We start from the raw sequence: 21,716 nt of genomic DNA, 5'->3' as shown, positions 1-21,716 counted from the left end.
TTCAGATCCCCATAACTGGGGTATTAGGGGTGGATCTAGTTATTTCTTCTTTATTCCTCTCTTTCAGTACTATGGATAATTTAGAAGATTGCTGTTTTCAAAAAGAATTTTTTTTTTTTTTTGGAATACGTAAGTCCTGAACTCACCCCTGAACTCCATGCTGCCATGTCCCCCCTGCCCAGCGGCAATTGATCGCGGTTAGCAGTTTCTTGAGTCTTTTCCAGATAAAGTCTATGTAACGTGAATGGAGGCATTCCATCCCTACTGTTCTGTTCATCACCTTGGGGGGTGTGTGTGTGTGTGTATGTGTGTCTGTGTGTGTGACCTTGGCAAGCATTCCGTACCAGCACATGTGGATCTATTTCATTGTTTTTCATTCTGTGGTGTTTCCTTGTATGATTTCTAAAATTTCTGTTATTGATCCTCTATTGATGGACATTTATGTAATAATAATTTTAAAAAATTAAACCCTTAAAAATAGCAAAACATATAAAATTTACCATTTTAACCATTTAGTGTACAATCATAATCACTCTCCATCTCCAGAAATTTTTTATCTTCCCAAACTGAAATTTTACTCATTAAACAATAACTCCACATTCTCTCTTCCCCAGTCCCTGGTAACCACCATTCTACTTTCTGTCTCTATGATTTTGACTACTTGAGGTACCTCATATAAGTGGAATCATATGACAATTGTCCTTTTGTGTCTGGCTTATTTCACTTGGCATAATGTCCTCAAGGTTCATCCATGTCATAGTATGTATCAGGATTTCCTTCATTTTTAAAAATTATTTTTAATTAGGGATATATAATATTGTACGTATTTATGGGGTACATGTGTTATTTTGATACAAGCATTCAATGTGTAATGATCAAATCAGGGTAATTGGGGTATCTTATCACCTCAAGCATTTATCAACTTTCCTTCCTTTTTTGAGGCTGAATAATATCCCATTGCATGTATCGATGACATTTTGTTTATTCATCCACTGATGGACACTTACGTTGCTTCTACCTTTTAGCTATTGTGAATAATGCTACTGTGACCATAGGTGTACATAGCTGAAGACTTGGAAAATTATAAACTATTTTATATATGCAAAGTGTATAAAAGTTTAATTTTTTTCACTGAAGCTTTGATCATTTGAGTCTGTAAAACAAACTGACCATGGATTAACAGGAAAAAAGGCATACAGATTTATTAATGTACATATGGGCATGGGAGTCATACAAAATATGAAAAACTCAAATGTCCAGACAGCTGATGCTGTAAACCAAAAAGTATCTGAGACAGGTCTCAATCAACTGAGAGTTATTTTGCCAAGGTTGATGATACACCCAGGAAGAAAAGCCACTAGCCACAATAGAATCTGTGGCCCACACTTTTTTTCCAAAGAGGATTTTGAGTGCTTCCATATTTAAAGGGGAAAACATGGGCAGGAGAGAAAAGAAGTGTAGATGAAAGAGGCAAGGAGTTGCAATCTTTTGAAGATTTCATCAGCGTTCAGTGGATCCACATTTTACATGTGAAAGGAGAGGGTAGAGGCATTTGTCTCATGCTCAGTGAATCTACATTTTTACATAAGATAAGTAAACAGAATAGAGGAAGCAGTCAAATATGCATTTGTCTCAGGTGAGCAGAGGTATGACTTCTGGTTCCATCCTTTGTCCCGTTCTTCTGAAGATAAATTGTTTGTTATTGTCAGGGTGAAATTCAACAGAACTGTTTTAGGGTAAGGATCTTGAGGGCCCACGAAAAATTTGCTTGTGAGCAAATTGTGAGGGAGGTATGTAGGTAGTCTTTCATCTTTGTAGCTGTTGAGGAACAAAATGGGAGGCAGTTTTGTGTGACTCAGTTCTCAAGCTTGACTTTTTCCCTTAGGTATGGTGAATATGGGGTCCCAAAATTTTATTTTCCATTCACAACTCTTTAATACTATCTTGAGGTTACAGAAAGAATAGGGGCTTGAAGCTTGTCAAGACAGGTTATGGTGGCATGACAGGTTATGGGAAGGAGAGAAGAGGCAAGGTGTGCTGCAAAGGTGGTCTTGTTATGCAGATGATCTCACAGGTAGCAGCCCTCAGAAAGGAAAAATGGGAGGCCGGGTACGGTGGCTCATGCCTGTAATCCCAGCACTTTGGGAGACCAAGGCAAGTGGATCACCTGAGGTCAGGAGTTCGAGACCAGCCTGGACAACATGGTGAAACCCTGTCTCTACTAAAAATACAAAATTAGCTGGGTGTGGTAGCGGGCGCTTTTAGTCCCAGCTACTTGGGAGGCTGAGGCAGGAGAATAGCTTGAACCTGGGAGGCGGAGGTTGCAGTGAGCTGAGAGCACACCACTGCACTCTAGCCTGGGCGACAGAGCAAGACTCCATCTCAAAAAAAAAAAAAGAGATGGGAGCCTGTGGTAGATGTTTCTATAAAACCTTTAAAGGTGTCAGGCTCTCAGTTAATCTTGCCTTGTTCTGGACAAGGTGGGCTTCAGAAAAAGCCTGTTTGCATCTGTTGTTTACTTCACTTTATTTCCTCTACAGATGCAAATCCCCGTAAAAGACTCAGCTTTGCAGGCTGATTCTTGTGTTGCAGGCCCTCTGAATAGTCATCTCAAAATATGTCAAAGAAGTATATTTTGGAGTGAAACATTTCTTAGTTTCCTTTAGTCCCCCACTTGAAATTTTAGAACGTTTCGCTTATTCATGTTTGGGCGCAGTGGCTCATGCCTGTAATCTCAACACTTTAGGAGGCTGAGGTGGGTGGATCGCTTGAGCCCAGGAGTTTGAGATCAGCCTGGGAAATACGGCAAAAGCCCATCTCTACAGAAAAAAAAAAATAATTAGCTAGCCACGGTGGCACGTGCCTGTAGTCCCAGCTATTCAGGAGGCTGAGGTGGGAGGATCACTTGAGCCTTGAGGGGGAGGTTGCAGTGACCTGAGGTTGTGCCACTCTATCCTGAGTGACAGAGAGAGACCCTGTCTCAAAAAAAAAAAAAAAAAAAAAAAACACAAAAGTGTCACTTATTAAAGTGGGATTGGTAGCTATGGAGAGATTCGGGTTAGAAGTTTTGAGATAAGAGGGAGCAAAACAAATTGGGATAAGCAGAAAAGAACAAATATAAGTATGTCATGCCATATCTTCTTGAATCCGTCTCTTAGTTGTGATACTACATCAGTTAAACTGTTGTTTCCCATTGCAACAGGTGGCATTGCAGATGGGCTCTCAAAGTTAGGCCAAACATCTTTGATAAGAGACATTTCTATGAAAACAGAGAAAAATAACGTTAACATTTGGAACAGCCTATAAATTAGTTTCTTTAGAGTCTGGAGGGCAGTCAGTTGAGAAGATGCCCAGATTTGGGTTAGAAACATCTTCAGTTGAAACAGACAGGCAGTGGCAATCTGGCAGATTTTCCTGGGTTGTAGTTTTTTTTTTTTTTTTAGTTTTTGTGGGTACATAGGTGTATACATGGGGTACATGAGATATTTTGGTACAGGCATGCAATGCATAATAATCACATCATGGAAAATTGGGTATCCATCCCCTCAAGCATTCGTCCTTTGTATTACAAACAATCCAATTATACTCTTTTAGTTATTTTAAAACGTACAGGTAAATTATTATTAACTATAGTCAACCTGGTATGCTATCAAATACTAGGTCTTATTCACTCTTTCTAACTACTTTTTTGTGTCCATTAACCATCCCCACTTCCTCCCCTCCCCTTACTACACTTCCCAGCCTCTGGTAACCATCAGTCTACACTCTATCTCCATGAGTTCAATTGTTTTGATTTTTACATCTCATAAATAAGTAAGAACGTGCATTTATCTTTCTGTGCCTGGCTTATTTCACTTAATATATTGACCTCCAATTCCATCCTTGTTGTTGCAAATAATAGAATCTCATTCTTTTTTGTGGCTACAGAGTACTCCATTATGTATAGGTATCACATTTTCTTTATGCATTCATCTATTGATGGACAGTTAGGTTGCTTCCAAATTTTGGCTATGGTGAACAGTGCTACAACAAATATGGGAGTACAGATATCTCCTTGATATACTGATTTCCTTTCTTTTGGGTATATGCCCAGCAGTGGGATTGCTGGATTGCATGGTAGCTGAATTTTTAGTTTTTTGAGGAATCTCAAAACTTCTTCAAAGTGGTTTTACTAATTTACTTTCCCACCAACAGGGTATGAGCGTTTCCTTTTCTCCAAATCCTCACTGGCATTTGTTATTGCCTGTCTTTTCTATATAAGCCATTTTAACTGGGGTAAGATGATATCTCACTGTAGTTTTGATTTGCATTTCTCTGATAATCAATGATATTGAACACCTTTTCATATGCCTGTTTGTCATTTGTGTTTCTTCTTTTGAGAAATGTTTGTTCAAATCTCTTGCTTATTTTAAATCAGATTATTAGATTTTTTTTCCTGTAGAGTTGTTTGAGCTCCTTATATATTCTGGTTATTAATCTTTTGTCAGATGGGTAGTTTGTAAATATTTGCTCTCATTCTGTGGGTTGTCTCTTCACTTTATTGCTTGTTGCCTTTTCTGTACAGAAGCTTTTAAACTTGATGCGATCCTCTTTATCCATTTTTGCTTTGATTGCCTGTGCTTGTGAGGTATTACTCAAAATTTTGCCCAGAACAATGTCCTGGAGAATTTCCCCAGTGTTTTATTGTAGTACATTCATATTAAGTCTTTAATCCGGTTTCATTTGATTTTTATATAACACAAGAGATATAGATAAAATTTGTTCCTCTGCATGTGGTTATCCAGTTTTCCCAGCACAATTTATTGAAGAGACTGTCTTTTCTGTAATGTATGCTTTTGGCACCTTTGTTGAAAATGTATTCACTGTAGGTATATGGATTTGTTTCTGGGTTTTCTATTCTGTTCCATTGGTCTATGTGTCTGTTCTTATGCCAGTACCATGTTGTTTTGGTTACCATAGCTCTGTAGTATAATTTGAAGTTAGCTAGTGTGATTCCTACAGTTTTGTTCTTTGCACTCAGGATAGCTTTGGCTAGTCTGGGTCTTTTATGGTTTCATAAACATTTTAGGATTGTTTTTTCTATTTCTGTGAAGAATGTCATTGGTATGTGAATAGGGATTACATTAAATCTGTAGATTGCTTTGGGTAGTGTGGACATTTTAACAATATTGATTCTTCCAATCCATGAACATGGGATTTCTTTCCATTTCTTGGTGTCCAATTTATTTCATCAGTGTTTTATAGTTTTCATTATAGAGATCTTTCACTTCCTTGGTTAATTCCTAAGTATTTAATTTTACGTTTGGCTATCATAAATGGGATTACTTTTTAAATTTCTTTTTCAGATTGTTCACTGTTGGCATATAGAAATGTTACTGATTTTTGTATGTTAATTTTATGTCCTGCAACTTTACTGAATTTATTTATCAGTTCTATTAGTATTTTGGTTGCATCTTTAGGTTTTTCCAAATATAAGATCATATCATTTGCAAACAAGGATAATTTCACTTCTTCCATTTCAATTTGATACCCTTTTTTTTTTCTCATGTCCGATCATTCTAGCTAAGACTTTCAGTACTATGTTGAATAACAGTGGTGAAAGTGGGCATTCTTGTTGTGTTCCTGCTCTTAGAGGAAAGGCTTTCATTTCGTTTTTTTATCCATTCAGTATGATACTATCTGTGGGTCTGTTATATGTGGCTTTTATTATGTTGAGGTGTATTTCTCCTATTCCCAGTTTTTTTGTGAGTTTTTATCATGAAAGAATGTTGAACTTTGTCAAATGCTTGCTCAGCCTCAGTTGAAATAATCATATAGTTTTTGTCTTTCATTCTGATGATATGCTGTATCACATTGATTGATTTTTATATGTTGAGTCATTCTTGCATCCCTGGAATAAATCTCACTTGGTTATGATGAATGATCTTTTTAATATATTGTTGAATTAGGCTTGCTAGTATTTTGTTGAATATTTTTGCATTAATATTTATCAGAGATATTAGCCTGTAGTTTTCTTTTTTTGATGAATTTTGCCTGGTTTTGACATCAGGGAATACTGGCTTTGTAGAATGAATTTGAAAGTATTCCCTCCTCTATAATAGTTTCAGTGGAATTGGTATCAGTTCTCCTTTAAACATTTGGTAGAATTCAGCAGTGAAGCCATTGGATCCTGGGCTTCCCTTACTGGGAGATGTTTTTTTTTTTGGTCTGTTTGGGTTTGGGATTTCTTCATGGTTTAATTTTTATAGGTTGTATGTGTCTAGCGTTTTGCCAATTTCTTCCATATTTTCCAATTCATTGCCATATAGTTACTCATACTAGCCACTAATTATCCTTTGCTTTCTGAGGTATCAGTTGTAATATCACCTTTTTCATCTCTGATTTTATTTATTTGAATCTTCTCTCTTTTATTCTTAGCCTGGCTAAAGGTTTGTCAATTTTGTTTAACTTTTCAAAAAGCCAACTTTTTGCTTCAAAGATCTTTTGTATTGTTTTCTTCACTTCAATTTCATTTATTTCTGCTCTGATCTTTATTATTTCTTCTACTAATTTTGGATTTGGTGTGCTCTTGCTTTTTTAGTTCTTTAAGATTCATTGTTATGTTGTTTATTTGAATTTTTCTACCTTTTTGATGTTTCTGGCTATAAATTTCTCTTTTTGTACCGCTTTTGCTGTGTCCCATAGCTTTTGGTATGTTGTGTTTCCATTATCATTTGTTTCAAGAAAGTTTTCAACTTCCTTCTTAATTTCTTCATTGATCCACTGGTTATTCAGGATCATATTGTTTAATTTCCTTGCATTTGTATAGTTTCCAGAATTCCTCCTGTCACTGATTTGTAGTTTTATCCCGTTGTTTTTAGAGAAGATGCTTGATATTATTTCAGTTTTTTTGAATGTTTTATGACTTTTTTTGTGACCTAACATATAGTTTATTTTTGAGAATGATCCATGTGCTGAGAAAAAGAATGTGTATTCTGCAGCCATTTGATGACATGTTCCATAAATATCTATTAGATCCATTTGTTTTATGGGGCAGATTAAGTCATATGTTTCCTTGTTGATTTTCTGTACAGTGCTAAAAATGGGGCATTGACATCTCCGGCTATTATTGTATTGGAGTCTATCTCTCTTTAGCTCTAATAATATTTCCTTTATATATCTGGGTGCTCCAGTGTTTTGTGCATGTATATTTACTATTGTTATGTCCTCTTGCTGAATTGACCCCTTTACCATTATTATATAATGATCTTCTTTGTTTCTTCCTATAGTTTTTGTCTTGTAATCTATTTTGTCTGAAATAAGTGTGACTACTCCTGCTCATTTTTGGTTTCCAATGGCATGGAACATATTTTTTCATCCCTTTATTTTTCTGTCTATGTGTGTCTTTATAGGTAAAACGTGTTTTGTTTTTGTTTTTTGTTTTTTTTTTTGTAGGTAACACATCAATGGGTCTTTTTTTTTTTTTAATTCATTCAACCACTCTGTGTGTTTTGATTGGGGAGTTTAGTCCATTTAATTTACTGTTATTATTGATAAGTAGGGACTCACTCCTGCCAGTTTGTTATTTGTTTTCTGGTCTTCTCTTCCTACTTTCTTTTCTTCTTATCTTCCTTTTATTGAAGGTGATTTTCTCTGGTGATATTATTTAGTTTCTTGCTTTTTAGTTTCTGTATCTGTTGTATGTTTTTTTGTTTGAGGTTACCGTGAGGCTTGCAAATATTATCTTATAACCCATTATTTTAAGCTGATAAAAATTTAACACTCTTTTCATAAAGAAACAAACCAATGAGCAAAAAGAAAACTGATAAAAATTCTGAACTTTAACTTTGTTTCCATACTTCTTAACTCTTTGTTTTTTATATTTACATTTTATTTTACTGTGTATGTCTTGAAAAGTTGTTGTAGTTACTATTTTTGATTGGTTAATTGTTTAGTCTTTCTTCTTAGAATGAGAGTAGTTTACATTACCATACAGTGTTAGAATATTCTGTGTTTTTCTGTGTACTGACTGTTTCCAATTAGTTTTATGCCTTCAATTGATTACTTATTCCTCAGTAACATCCTTTTCTTTCTGATTGAAGTACTCCCTTTAGCATTTCTTGCATAACAGGTCTGGTGTTGATGAAATCTCTCAGCTTTTGTTTGTCTGTGAAAGTCTTTATTTCTCCTTCATGTTTGAAGAATATTTTCACTGGATATACTATTCCAGGATAAAGTGGTTTTTGTCCTTCAGCACTTTAAATATGTCATGCCACACTCTTGTGGCCTGTAAGTTTTCCACTGGAAAGTCTGCTGCCAGATGTATTGGAGCTTCATTGCATGTTATTTGTTTCTTTTGCTGCTTTTAGGATCTTTTTTTTTATCCTTGACCTTTGAGAATTTGATTATTAAATGCCTTGAAGTAGTCTTCTTTGGATTAAATCTTGGTGTTTGAGAACCTCCTTGTACTGGGATATTGATATCTTTCACTAGGTTTGGGAAGTTCTATGTTTTTATCCCTTTGAATAAACTTTCTACCCCGTTTATTTCTCTACCTCTTCTTTAAGGCCAAGAACTCTTAGATTTGCTGTTGTGAGGCTATTTTCTGTATCCTGTAGGTATTCTTCATTGTGTTTTATTCTTTAGTCTCTTCTGAAGGTGTATATTCAAATGGCCTGTCTTCAGACTCACCAGTTCTTTCTTCTGATTGATTAATTCTGCTATTAAAAGACTCTGATGCATTCTTCAGTATGTCAATTGCATTTTCAACTCTAAGATTTCTGCTTAATTTTTATAAATTATTTCAATCTCTGTTAAATTTATCTGAAAAAACTCTGAATTCCTTCTCTGTGTTATCTTGAATTTTGCTGAGTTTCCTCAAAACAGCTATTTTGAGTTCTCTTTCTGAAAGGTCACATATCTCTGTTTCTCCAGGATTGGTCCTTGGTGCCTTATTTAGTTCATTTGGTGAGGTCATGTTTTCCTGGATGGTGTTGATACTTGCAGATGTTTGTCTGGGTCTTGGCATTGAAGACTTAGGTATTAATTATAGTCTTTTCAGTCTGGGCTTGTTTGTACCCATCCTTCTTATGAAGGCATTCAGGTATTTGAAATGACTTGGATGTTATTATCTAAGCTGTACCTGATTTAGAAGGCACCCCAAGCCCAGTAGCATTGTGATTCTTACAGACTTATAGAGGTACCGCCTTGATGGTCTTGGACAAGATCTGGGAGAATTCTCTGTATTATAAAGCAGAGACTCTTGTACTCTTCCCTTACTTTCTCCCAAACAAATGGAGTCTTTCTCTTTCTCTCTGTTCTGAGCCACCTAAAGTTGGTGGTGGAGTGACAAAATCACCATTGTGACAAAATCACCACTATGACCATACTGGGTCAGACCTGAAGCCAGCACAGCACTGGGTCTCACCCAAAGACTGCTATAATCACTCCCTGGCCGCTGCCTATGTTCACTCAAGGTGATGGGGCTCAACAATCAGCAAATGGCAAAGCCAGCCAGGCCTGTGTCTTCTTCTCAGGGTGGTGAGTTCCCCAGGCCCCAGGTGGGTCCAGAGGTGCCATCCAGGAGCCAGGGATTAGAGGTCAAAAACCTTAGATGTCTACCTGCTGTTCTATTGTACTGCAGCTGACCTGGCATTCAAACTACAAGACACAGTCCTTAACACTCTTCCCTCCCATTTTCAAAGGCAGAGGAGTCTCGCTCTGTGGCCACTGCCACCAAAGGCCCATGGGGAGTTTTGCCAGACTACTGCCAATGTTCCCTCAAGGCCCAGTGGCTCTTTAGTCAGCTTGTGGTGAATGCTTGCTGGCCTGGGACTCACCCTTCAGGGTGGTGACCTCCCCTCTGGCCCAGGGCAGGTCCAGAAATGCCATCCAAGAGCCAAGTCCTAGAATGGGGATCCCAAGAGCCTATTTGGTGGTCTACCCGGCTTTGGCTGAGCTGGTACCTAAGGTGTAAGACAAAGTACTCTTTACTTTTCCCTCTGCTTCCTCAAGCAGATGGAGTTTTGCCCTGTAGCCATCAGATGTGGGAATGTTCTGAGTCTCACCTGATGCCAGTAAGTCTCAGAGGCTCACCCAAGGCCCTCAACATAATATGTGGGTAATACTGCTGGTTGTTTAGGACCCAAGGGCTCTTCAGTTAGCAGGTGATGTATGCTGCCAGGTCTGGGTCCTTTCCTTCAAGACAGCAGATTCCCGTCTGGCCTAGGATGTGTCTAGAAATGTCATCTGGGAGCTAGGGCTGGAATGGGGATCTCACGACCTTGACAGGTGCCCTTTCCTGCTGTGGCTGAGCTGGTATTCAAGATGCAAGACAAAGTCCTCCCCACTCTTCCCTCTCCTCTCAAGTGGAAGGAAGAGATCTCTTTTGGAGCCTTGAGCTGTTCAACCCGGGTTTAGGGGAGAGGTGATGCCAGCACTGACTTAGTTGCCCTAGTAGGTGTTTCAGTAGGTCACATACTCCCATAGTCCACTGTCTCTGGGCCCTGCTCAGCAGTAGGACTCTCCTATGAGTTGCAGTCCTTGTGACCTAGACTGCCTTTCTAGTTTATTTAGATCTGAGCACTTTAGCCCGCGGTGGTGAGGCTTGTGGGAACTCAAGTTCCAAGCACTGGGATCAGCGATACCTCTCTGGCTAGGGCTGTTTTAAATGCTCCCTCTGTGGGTGGATGTTGGCTGAGTTTGGTCCAGTTTTCCTTTCAACTGTAAGAAAGGCAGCACTGAGTTCAATGCCTCATAATCGCTGTGCTCTTCCTTTCCCCAGGATACAGAAATGCTCTCTGCACTGCGCTGCCACTGCTGGGGGATGGAGGGATTTTGTGTCAGCAACTCAAGACTGTTTTTTCTACCTCTTCGGTGCCTCTTTCAGTGATATGAAGTTAAAACCAGGTACTTTGAGTGCTCACCTGATTTTTGGTTCTTATGAAGATGCTTTTTGGTGTGTAGATAGTTGTTAAATTGGTGTCCCTGTCGGGGGGACGATCATTGAAGCCTTCTATTCTGCCATCTTACTCTGCCTCCTATCCTCCTTCTGTTTTATCTATATCATTCTTCTTTTATTCCTTCAATGTGAAATAACCTTTAAATAACCTCTAAACTAGACAAAATTGCATTTCCATGAACAAAAACTACATCTTTATGTCTCATTTATAAACTTCCCTGCCAAAAACACATCCTATCTTGTATATTTTTTCTTTATATCTGTATATTGTTTTCTTTATATCTGTATACATATATATTGTTTTCTTTATATCTAATATTTTAAATTATATATATTAACTATAATTTTAACTACTACTAATGAGTAACCCTCATTTCCAGTGAAAAACCAAGAAAGTTAGAAATTTCCATTGTTATGTACCAGATGGAGAGCCCAGGACAGAGGACAGAGCTGTGATAACAATGCCTGAAGGATTCAACATTTCCCAACTTGCCCAGGAGACCAAGCTGGGCCAGGAAAGATGGGGCCATATTGGGCTTAGCTCTGTTCTGTAGCCCAGACATTGGTGACACACATATTTCCCCAGGCCTCACCATGGCCACCTGTCTAGACTCCAGAATCTAAAGGCTCAAAATCAAGGACATAAACTCACAGCAAGTTGCATGCAAGGATTTGGGGGAGCCCAGAAACCAGCCCACATAGCTTTAGCACACTGACAAATAATTACCAAAATGTGGGAGCTAAGCAATTTGAATACATGGAGGTATAGTACAAAAACACATAACAGAGGCTGGGAAGAGTGAATGGTAGGGAGAGGGAACTGGTAGGGAGAAGGGAATGGTAGGGAGAGGGAAACTGAAGAGGATAGAGAGAAGTGGGCTAAAGGGTACAAACATACAGTAAGATATATTTTATATATATATATATAATCTATTCTATAATGTCTGATAGCAGAGTAGGATGACTGTATTAGCAAAAGGGTATCATACTCAGGTGGTGGATACCCTAAATACCCTGACTTGATTGCTAATATATACATATAACAAAATTTCTCATGTACCCCATAAATTTGTACAAATACAAAAAATAAAGTCAAAAAATCACAGAAGCAAAAGTTTTATGACTTTAAAACATGTAGTAGAGACAGTATAAATTGGTTTGACCGGTAGACCCATGGAAAAATGCTTAAAATTCTGAAGACATTTCTATTTTATTATACCAACAATTTAAAAACTAGCTGTATTTATCTAAGATTGCTAGTCATGTGAACTTGAAAATCATTTGGACTTATTTACTGAATTTATGAGGGATCATTTATGTCAATTTTGTACCATGTGGACTATATATAAACACAGAAATGTACAAATGTATACATAAAAATGCAGACAAACACAGATTTTATAGATTTGATTTTCAAATTTTGCTGTGAGACAGGTAAAACTCCCTAGTTTAAAAGTACTGTTGGATTAAACTGTGCCTCTGTAAATGTAACAAGTTAAAATTTATCAGCCGGGCGCGGTGGCTCACGCCTGTAATCCCAGCACTTTGGGAGGCCGAGGCGGGTGGATCACGAGGTCAGGAGATCGAGACCATCCTGGCTAACACGGTGAAACCCCGTCTCTACTAAAAATACTAAAAATTAGCCGGGCGTGGTGGCGGGCACCTGTAGTCCCAGCTACTCGGGAGGCTGAGGCAGGAGAATGGCGTGAACCCAGGAGGCGGAGCTTGCAGTGAGCCGAGATCGCGCCACTGCACTCCAGCCTGGGCGACAGAGCGAGACTCCGTCTCAAAAAAAAAAAAAAAAAAAAAAAAATTTATCTATGCCACATGGTTTAAGTCCCTACTAAGTTTAAAGGAAACAGGGTAGCAAATTTACTGTCAAACCAAAGAGAATTTAAGCTTTTTCAAGAAAAAGTTTGGGTGTGCATTACAGACACAGAAGAAGTTTAAAAATAGATATCAAGATAACACAAAATCATAGGAATTCATCACATACTTTATAAGGAGACCAATTTTAGTTAGATTCGTAACTTCCAATTTAGTTTCCGTGTTTTTACCGGACCATGGAGCTCAGGGCAGTGAATAGGGCTTACAAGGCTTTTGTAGTTTCCAGGGCCCAGTACTTTATATGTGGAAAGCAGGCTTAGCTGGAAGGCAGAGCACCTAGATCCCCAGAAACCAAGGATCCCATTTTTACACTGAATCCCAGGTGCCCCAGAGCTGAGGCAAAAGGCCAAGAGGGAAATGTCATGGGGCTAGGCTGTGCAACAATTCTACAGTGCACCTCACTGCAAGGACATTTTCTTTGAGGCTGTTGGGAAACCTAATGCCAATTAGCCCACTCCGTGACCAGCCTATCCCCCATGGGAATTTTATACCTTGATAGCAAGTGTTCCTACAGCCTCCAAGTGTCCAAACTGTGCTTTTCTTATCTAAATACTCAAACAATTAGCCTCACTTCAGTAATAACCATTCACTGAACAACTGTCAGCCCCCTCTAAAACTGCAGTGACCTATCAGCCATCGAACACCCAAAGGTTAAGTGTTCTTTCACAGTAAAAAGTAACCCCTGGTATTCCTAAAAGCCAAGGAGATTGGGAAACTCAATGCAAAACGGAGCTGAGCTTTAGACCTGAGAGCAGCCTGCCTGGGACTCTTGGGGTTCCATGAGGAATACAGAAGACCCTAATGGTATGGACAGGAGACGAGGAAATACTGGGTAGAAGAGGGCAGTTCCCCTGCAAAGGCCCCATCCTCAAGCCTGGATACCTGCGGCCCTAAATGGGAACAGGCATACCTGTTTTCATGTCCAAAAAGTTGTCTTTTGGCCCACCACACCCCGTATCCTATACTCATGTAAACCCCAAACCCCTGAATCCAGCAGGAGATAAGCAGACGAACAGAAGAGCAGAAGAGCAGCAGAGAAGGAGAGAAGAGAAGGAATGTTAGGAGGAGTTCAGCTGGGGACGGTCGGAGAATTGGCTGCTGGATGGCCCAACTCTAGGGGAAGATCACCTTCCCACTCCATACACTTTCCAGTTCCCCATCTATCCTGCTGAGAGCCACCTCCATCACCCAATAAAACCCCAAATTCACCATCCTTCAAGTCCATGTGTGGCCCACTTCCTCTGGGATGCTGAACTCTTGTCGGGATACAGAAAGCTGTCACACTGGCCCTCTGCCGTTGCAAAAAGGCAGAGGGTCCACTGGTTAACAAGCTGTCTGTGGATGGCAAGGCTAAAAGAGTGGACTGTAACACATGCCAACTTGGGATCTGGGAGTCACAGACTCCCACTCCTGGACGCTGCTGTGAGGCTGAAGCCCAGTGCTCCAGCTTCTGCACCTGTCCATCTACATGCTCCCCATCCCATAAGGGGTTTGAGCAGCAGCAGCAACCGAATAGACAAGCCACACCCCTGTCACATGTCCTGCGAGGGGGTCAGGGAACTCTCTCATTTCACTAACAAAGGGGTATGTGCTGCTGCTTTCTGTGTTCTTCAAGCAGTCTCAGGGCCACCAGAAGTCCACTCTAGATCTCTTCATGTGGTATTGAATGTCACAAAAAAGGAAGGAGTAGAAGTAAATGGGAAAACAAGTCTTAGGGCAACCATTTGGAAAGATTTTAAACCTTCCAAAAACCAATTAAGTTTTACATTTTTTTTTCTCAGCAAAAATTATACCAACAAGAAAGAAAGTGAACAAAGGGATGGAACATATAACTTTTTTACAACAGATTTCATTCAACGGAAAAACTTCTAGGGAGAAACAAGATCCAAAAGAAAAAAAGCAGATGGACCATTAAATATATATATATATATAGCCTGAATATCAGCTTTTTATTAAGCTGACTTTTGCCTACAGAGCTCTTAAAAAATCTTTTCAAATCTCTTACTATCAGATTTTTAAACCAAAGGTATTTTCCAAGTGACTCAGAGCCAAAACCAATAAGCCTTTTATGACTTAACCAAAGACTCATGAGGCATCTTCTAAGAGGCACAAAGCAGTCCTTGCAACCTTCTCAAAACCACCCCAAAGAAAGGTCAAAGAAAGGAAAGTGTTAGTAGCTACAAATAGGGTACAATCTGCATTTCTGTCCAGCAATATTCTCTAGCATGTCAGCTTCTCAGCTGACCATCAGCATACACATTGTACATACAATTGTATACCCCATAGATGGAGGATTAAAAGAGACAAAATATCAATAAGACAGGCTAGAAGTTGTCCATGGAAGGGAAAAGGATCTGGGAAGCCAAGGTGGGCGGATCACGAGGTCAGGAGATCGAGCCCAGCCTGACCAACATGGTGAAACGCTGTCTCTACTAAAAATACAAAAATTAGCCAGGTGTGGTGGCACGCGCCTATAATCCCTGGTATTCAGGAGGCTGAGGCAGGAGAATCACTTGAACCCAGGAGGCGGAGGTTGCAGTGAGGCAAGATCACGCCATTGTACTTCATACTCAGAGTGACAGAGTGAGATTCCATCTCAAATAAATAAATAAATAAATAAATAAATAAATAAATGGATGCCCCTTAAAGTGAAGAATCACACACATATTACACCAATTTTTATTTACTTTTAGAAACAGGGTCTTTCTCTATTGCCCAGGTTGAGTGCAGTGGCACAATCATAGCTCACTGTATCCTTGAACTCCTGGGCTCAGGGGATCCTCCTGCCTCAGCCTTCTGAGTAGCTGTAGGACTACAGGTGCAAGCCACCATGCCTGTTTGTTTCGTGTTTTTTTTTTTTTTGAGGGGAGGTCTTGCTATGTTGCCCAGTCTGGTCTTGAACTCCTCAAGCAATCTTCCCCCCTTGGCCTCACAAGGGGCAGGGATTACAGGTGTGAGCCACTGTGCCTGGCCCAAATAAATTTCCTAATAAATATTTCTCTCTCTTTTTTTTTCCTCCTGAGTTGAAGGACTTACATCACCAAGACACTGGTTCCCTGCTGGGAATCAGACCTAGGCTGAAGTGGTGAAAGTGTAGAATCTTAACTAATAGACTACTAGGTGGAGTGCCCTTCTTTGCAAATCTTACAGGGGATCCAAAGCAGGCTGTTTGAATATAGAAAAGATTTTGAGTTTAAATCTGATTTCTGCTTTCCTTTTTTTTTTTTTTAAATCTTGCCAAGGGAGTTTCTAAGGCTATATTCCTTTTGTATATTTTCATAGGTACTGATAAGATAGCTGTTTAAGATGAAAGTTTTAAAAAATGTTTATTTTAAGTATAGCCAATTTATTTATTCCATAAGTGAACTAGTTTGGATACATTTTTTTCCTGTTAATCCAGCTTGGAAAGGGAACAAGACAGATTCTTACTTCCCTCATTTGACCTGAGTACCATAGGCAGAGATCTGATAAAAGTGACTCGGGAAAAAATTTCTTACCTTTCTTTGCTGGCTTTGATCAGTTGCTCCAAAATCTCATCCATAGGCTCCAGAACTGAGTGATTTGTTATCCTGCTGACAACACCAAGACTGCAGGGAAGTTGAAAAATTTCCCATGAAATTTTACTAATTTGAGTCTATAAAACAAACTGATAATGGACAGATTAACAGGGGAAAAAGACATACAAATTTATTAAGGTGCCTATCAGATGGAAGTTATACAAAGTGTGAGAAACTCAAAGAAATGGCCAGATGGTTGGTGCTTTTATACTATCTCGAGAATATGGAAAGAATAGAGGCTTGAAGCTCGTCAAGACAGGTTATGGTGGCATGAGAGATTATGGGAAGGAGAGAAGAGGCAAGGAGTGCTGCAAAGGTGGTCTTGTTATGCAGATGATCTCACAGGTAGCAGCCTTCAGGAAGAAGAGATGGGAGCCTGTGGTAGATGTTTCTGTAAAACGTTTAAAGGTATCTGGCTCTCAGTTAATTTTTCCCAGATCTGGGCAATGGGGGCTTCAGAAAAAGCCTGTTTCAATCTATTGTTTACTTCACTTTATTTCTTCTACAGATGCAGATCTCTTCCACAAAAGACAGCTTTGCAGGCTGATTCTTGTGTTTGCAGGCCCTCTGAATAGTCATCTCAAAATATGTCAAAGAAGTATACTTTGATGTGAAATATTCTTGATTTTCTTTAAAAGTATTATTGAGGATAAGAAATCAACATACATATATCACTACTGAGCTCCCCAGCACTATCAAATCTTAAGATTCTGCCATATTTTATTCTACATTTACCGTATTCTATTTTTAAAATAAACAAAACATTACAGATTTAGCTGAGGCCCATTTTACACCCCTCTCCAATATCAATCTCCTGTCTACCTTCCCAGATAAGCCCACAATCTTGAGTTTGCTGTTTATTATTTCCATGTATATTGTTATATTGAAATGGGAGAGTTCCCTGGGCCCCCTCACAGGATGTGCAGCAGAAGCATGGCTCTCTGTTCTGCCACCATGAGCTCAAACCACTTATGGGAGGGGGAGCATACAGATGGTAGGCATAGGAACTGGGGTGAGTCCTTTTGGGCTCCAACCCCACGGCAGCATCTAGGGGTGGGTGTCTGTGACTCCCAAAGCCCAAGTGGGCATGTGTTACAGTGTGCCCTTTTAGCCTTGCTGTCTGTAGATGGCTTAAGTGTTAACCAGCTCAGAGGACCCTCTGCCTTTTTGCAAAGGCAGAGGGCCAATGTGACAGCTTTCCATATTCTGAGCATCCTGGAAGAATCGGATCACACATGGACTTGAAGAGTGAATGTAGGGGTTTTATTGAGTGGTGGAGGTGGCTTTCAGTGGGATGGATGGGGAGTGGGAAGGGGGATGAAGTGGGAGGATGATTTTCCCCTGGAGGTTGGCCATCCAGTGGCTGATCCCCTCTCTGATTATCCCCAGTCAAACTCCTGTTGGTGTTCAAATGGTCCTTCTCTTCTCTCCTTCTCTGTCATGCTATTCTGCTGTTTGCTCGTCTGTTGATCTCCTTCTGGAGCCTTGGGTTCAGGGTTTATATGGGTACAGGATAGGGGTCATGGGAGGCCAAAAGGCAACTTTTTGGGTGTGAAAACAGGAATGCCTGTTCCCATTTAGGGCCATGGGTATCCAGGCTTGAAGATGGGGTCTTTGCCAGGGAACTGCTATCTTCTCCCTGGTATTTCCTGTCTCCTGCTTATATCAGTATTAATACCATAGGTATCTATAAACAATACACAGTATTGTTGCTTATGCTTTCAAAATTAATATAAATGAGATCTCCATACTCAACATTGTGAGGAGAACAAAAATCACCTGGTGGCCCTGAAGCAGATCAGCCAGAGGCAAAACTCCTGATCTCAGGAATTCAGAAGTAATTAGACTTCCCTATTATCTAGAGCAAGCATCTGGTTCCAGGTTTCTTTTCCAAAAAGTTATAAGTAACTAGAATTTCTGTACATCTCCAGAATGCATGCATAAAGAAACTCATTGAGCAATGCTTGCTGACAGTAAGGCACCAAAATGCCCAAAATTGTAATCATTTGTCATGAGCTACCTGGGTAATATGATCCGAATTACCCTTAGTCTCCTGCTTTAAGGCCCATAAATCCTACTAAGGAAAAATCCACAGTGGTGCGCTCAGTCCTCTCTCATTGAGGTGCCCAGCTGTGCTCTTCTGCAGTGTACTTTCTATGTAATAAAACTTTCCTTTTCAAACCTATACTGTTATTGGTAAATTCTTCTTACCAACCCACAAGTCAACCACTTTCTGTTCCTGGGGCTCTGACACCTTGCTCAGCACATTGTTTATGAGATTTATGTATGATGATACAGGAAGCCGTAATTTATTTAAAATGCTATATAGAGTTTCATTGTCTGAATATGCCACAATTCATCCTCTGTCCATAGACATTTAGGTGGTTTTCAATATTTTCTTATTGCAAACCACACTGCAATGAATGTTTTGATACATAATCTCCATAGACATTTGCATGAGAGTAAGTCTTTGTTACATCACCTTGGAGCTTGTTAGAAATGCAGCATCCGAGGACCCACTCAAGACCTTACAGAAATAGAACTTATATTTATTCAAGATCCCCAGGTGAACCATAGGCTTATTAAAGTTTGAGCAGTTGTTCTCAAATTTAGTAGCAAATTGGAATTACCTGAGAAGTTCAAAACCAAAATAAGACAAAACAACTTGTGCCAGGGAATACCTTCAGAGATTCTGACTTAATTACTCTAGGATGTGCCTGGGTCTCCAGGGATTATTTATTTATTTATTATCATTATTTTTTATTCATTTTTTTTTGAGACGGAGTCTCACTCTGTCGCCCAGGCTGGAGTGCAGTGGCGTGATCTTGGCTCACTGCAACCTCTGCCTCCCAGGTTCAAGTGATTCGCCTGCCTCAGCCTCCTGAGTATCTGGGACTACAGGTGCATGACACCACGCCCGGCTAATTTTTTGTGTTTTTAGTAGAGACAGGGTTTCACCATGTTAGCAGGCTGGTCTCGATCTCCTGACTTCGTGATCCACCTGCCTTAGCCTCCCGAAGTGCTGGGATTACAGGCGTGAGCCACCGTGCCTGGCCTCTAGGGATTTTTAAAAACTCTTTAGATGATTCTAATATGTAGCCATGTCCACTGGACTGAAATTACTATGGCTGCAGTGTGTGTGGCGCATGGTTTTTATTGGGATGCCTCTCTAGAAAGAACAGTTTTACCCATAAGGGGCTAGAGCTGGTAGGTAGATGGAACTTCCAGTAACTTATCAAAGCGCTTTGTCCTATTTTAAGTATAATTAGTTCTTAGCTGAACAAACACTAGCAAGCCTCTAGCTATACATCAGGTGATCTAATAAGCACTTTACTAATATTATCTAACTTAATTTTTGTGGGAAAATTTCCTTTCCACTTAAGAAGACATTGAGATTTTGAATGAAATGGTACAGTTTATCAGAAAGTCAGAAGAATATATTAGTCATAAGAAATAATAAGACACTGAAGGAAGGTAAGATTCCTTTGCTTGATGTTGAGTGAGAATATGCCGCCGTCTGCTTTCAGCATCCAGTCTGGACCCCGCCATAGGAAAAGCTGCCACCCACTCACCTGGATATGGCACGGACTCTCAGTACACAAAGGAAGAGAACTCAGGATTGTGTTGATTCAGTGGTTGGGGCTTTTCTGCCCAACCCTACAACGTCATTGTGATCAACACTGGGAAAATTCCTGATCTTTCAGTGGAGTCTCTGAGCAATTATTAGTCTCTCCAGTCACTCCACATCTTTGCACATAAATTGTAGAACGGAGCAGTTAAATCACAACTGGATTTCAAATATCAAAATGGAAACTTCAAAACTGAAAGTTCGTTTTTTTTCATTACTTAAATTCACATCTAATCACATAAGTAAACATACATACATCTTCACCATCAAATAAACACTTTTGAAAGGGAAAAGTCTCTTTTAACTCCCTATTTCCCTAATCCTGCTTTCCCCTTCCCAGAGGTAAATAGCATTATTGATATAATGTGTATCCTTTCAAATCTTTTTCTATGTATTTCTACATATATAGTTTTTTTGTTGTTGTTGAATAATTTTAAACCCTATGCTTTTAATATCAATTATAGTGCTTCTTATGTAACTGTATTTTCTCACCTCTCTCCCAGATTTGCTAAACTCTTCCATTTGTTATCCTAGCTATGAATTTATTCACTCAGGATACAGCTTAAAAATACACTGCAGAGGATTGAAACAAATTGCCAAAGTTGAAGAGTTCACTGCTGTATCAGAATTATATTTTTAAAAGGCAAGCAGTAACATCTATGTATCTCCTGTTGTAGATGGATAACATTGTAAGGACGAGGCCTTTCCTGGGGGTGAGGAATGTGCCTTATTTTTGCACTTGGATTCCTTTTCTCCTAGAGCTAGTGGCTTCTTTAGTCAGTAGCCTGAGGGATTTTCATTTGCTGAGTGAGATGCTGTTCCTTCTCCCTTTCCTTCCTCTACCAGTGCAGGAAGACTGATGAATTTGGTTCAGTAGGAATTCTCTCAGAAAGCTGGGAGGACAGCATCCGGCCACTGGGTTCAAGCTATTAGGAAGAGCCGCAGGAAATATCCATTCTGTTTGGCAGATGGACACTCTCAGAATGACTGTTGTCTAATGCCATTGTACATTTCTTCAATATGCCCTCCTACCAAGTCTTTCTTAGTGGACCGTGGAAAGAGAATGAGAGCTTAATGTTTGTTTGCATATGGTCATCATTTTATCACTTGGTAATTGAGGAGGAAAACAGGAAATTCGTCTTTGGGCTCAAGGACTTTGCAAAGTCACTACCAGTTAGGAAAACTCTGGCTATGCTGGATTTGAAGAGAGATTTGACTGCTACCTCATAACTGTCCTACTGCATGTGATTGCCACCTTTGGATTTCATGGACCGATGGGCTTTAGTAAAAGCAAAGCATTTGAAGGTGGACAAACTTAAAAAGGGGGAGTACTTCCAAGTAAAATCCAGTCATGACATTGTTTTGCTTAAAAACTTCTATTGGTTTCTCATTGCCTAAACTTTAAATTCTATTGGCAGAGGTCACAAACCAGCAGCCTAGGTCTCAATTTGGCTGGCAGATATGTTTTGCCTAGCCCTACAGTTGTTTTAAAAAAATTAGAATTTATCACCAAGAGATTAAGGTCAAGGGATTTAATAAATAAATTTGGATTTCTGGTCGTGTTGGCCAACATTCTGTATAGGTCAGGTGAAATAAGTTGTGGCTACACTCTTCGGAAGGGGCATGAGGTCTCTTCCACTTTGCAACAGTCCTTCCCGTATTGGACTCCCCTAGGGCTACTTTCTTAATTGAGCTGCTGTTTCAC

General features: G+C 39.6%; 1 long non-coding RNA gene across 4 annotated transcripts in view; it reads left to right on the top strand.

The window, feature by feature from the left end:
• The first annotated feature begins 8,844 nt into the window (after window positions 1–8,844).
• LOC129532439 (uncharacterized) overlaps window positions 8,845–21,716 on the top strand; it is a 257,939-nt gene continuing 245,067 nt past the window's right edge. For 3 of the 4 annotated variants that reach the window (XR_008678189.2, XR_008678187.2, XR_008678185.2), the window contains exons 1-2: window positions 8,845–9,519; window positions 10,763–10,887. This is a non-coding gene — a long non-coding RNA (uncharacterized lncRNA). Of the gene's footprint in view, window positions 9,540–10,762; window positions 10,888–21,716 lie in introns of all 4 variants that reach the window. The other variant, XR_008678186.2, reaches the window with a different exon arrangement.

Source organism: Gorilla gorilla, chromosome 2 (genome assembly GCF_029281585.2).
Source record: "Gorilla gorilla gorilla isolate KB3781 chromosome 2, NHGRI_mGorGor1-v2.1_pri, whole genome shotgun sequence".
NCBI classification, from domain to species: domain Eukaryota; kingdom Metazoa; phylum Chordata; class Mammalia; order Primates; family Hominidae; genus Gorilla; species Gorilla gorilla.
The sequence above is the reverse complement of the archived record's forward strand: the minus strand, read 5'-3'. Positions and strand labels throughout refer to the sequence as shown.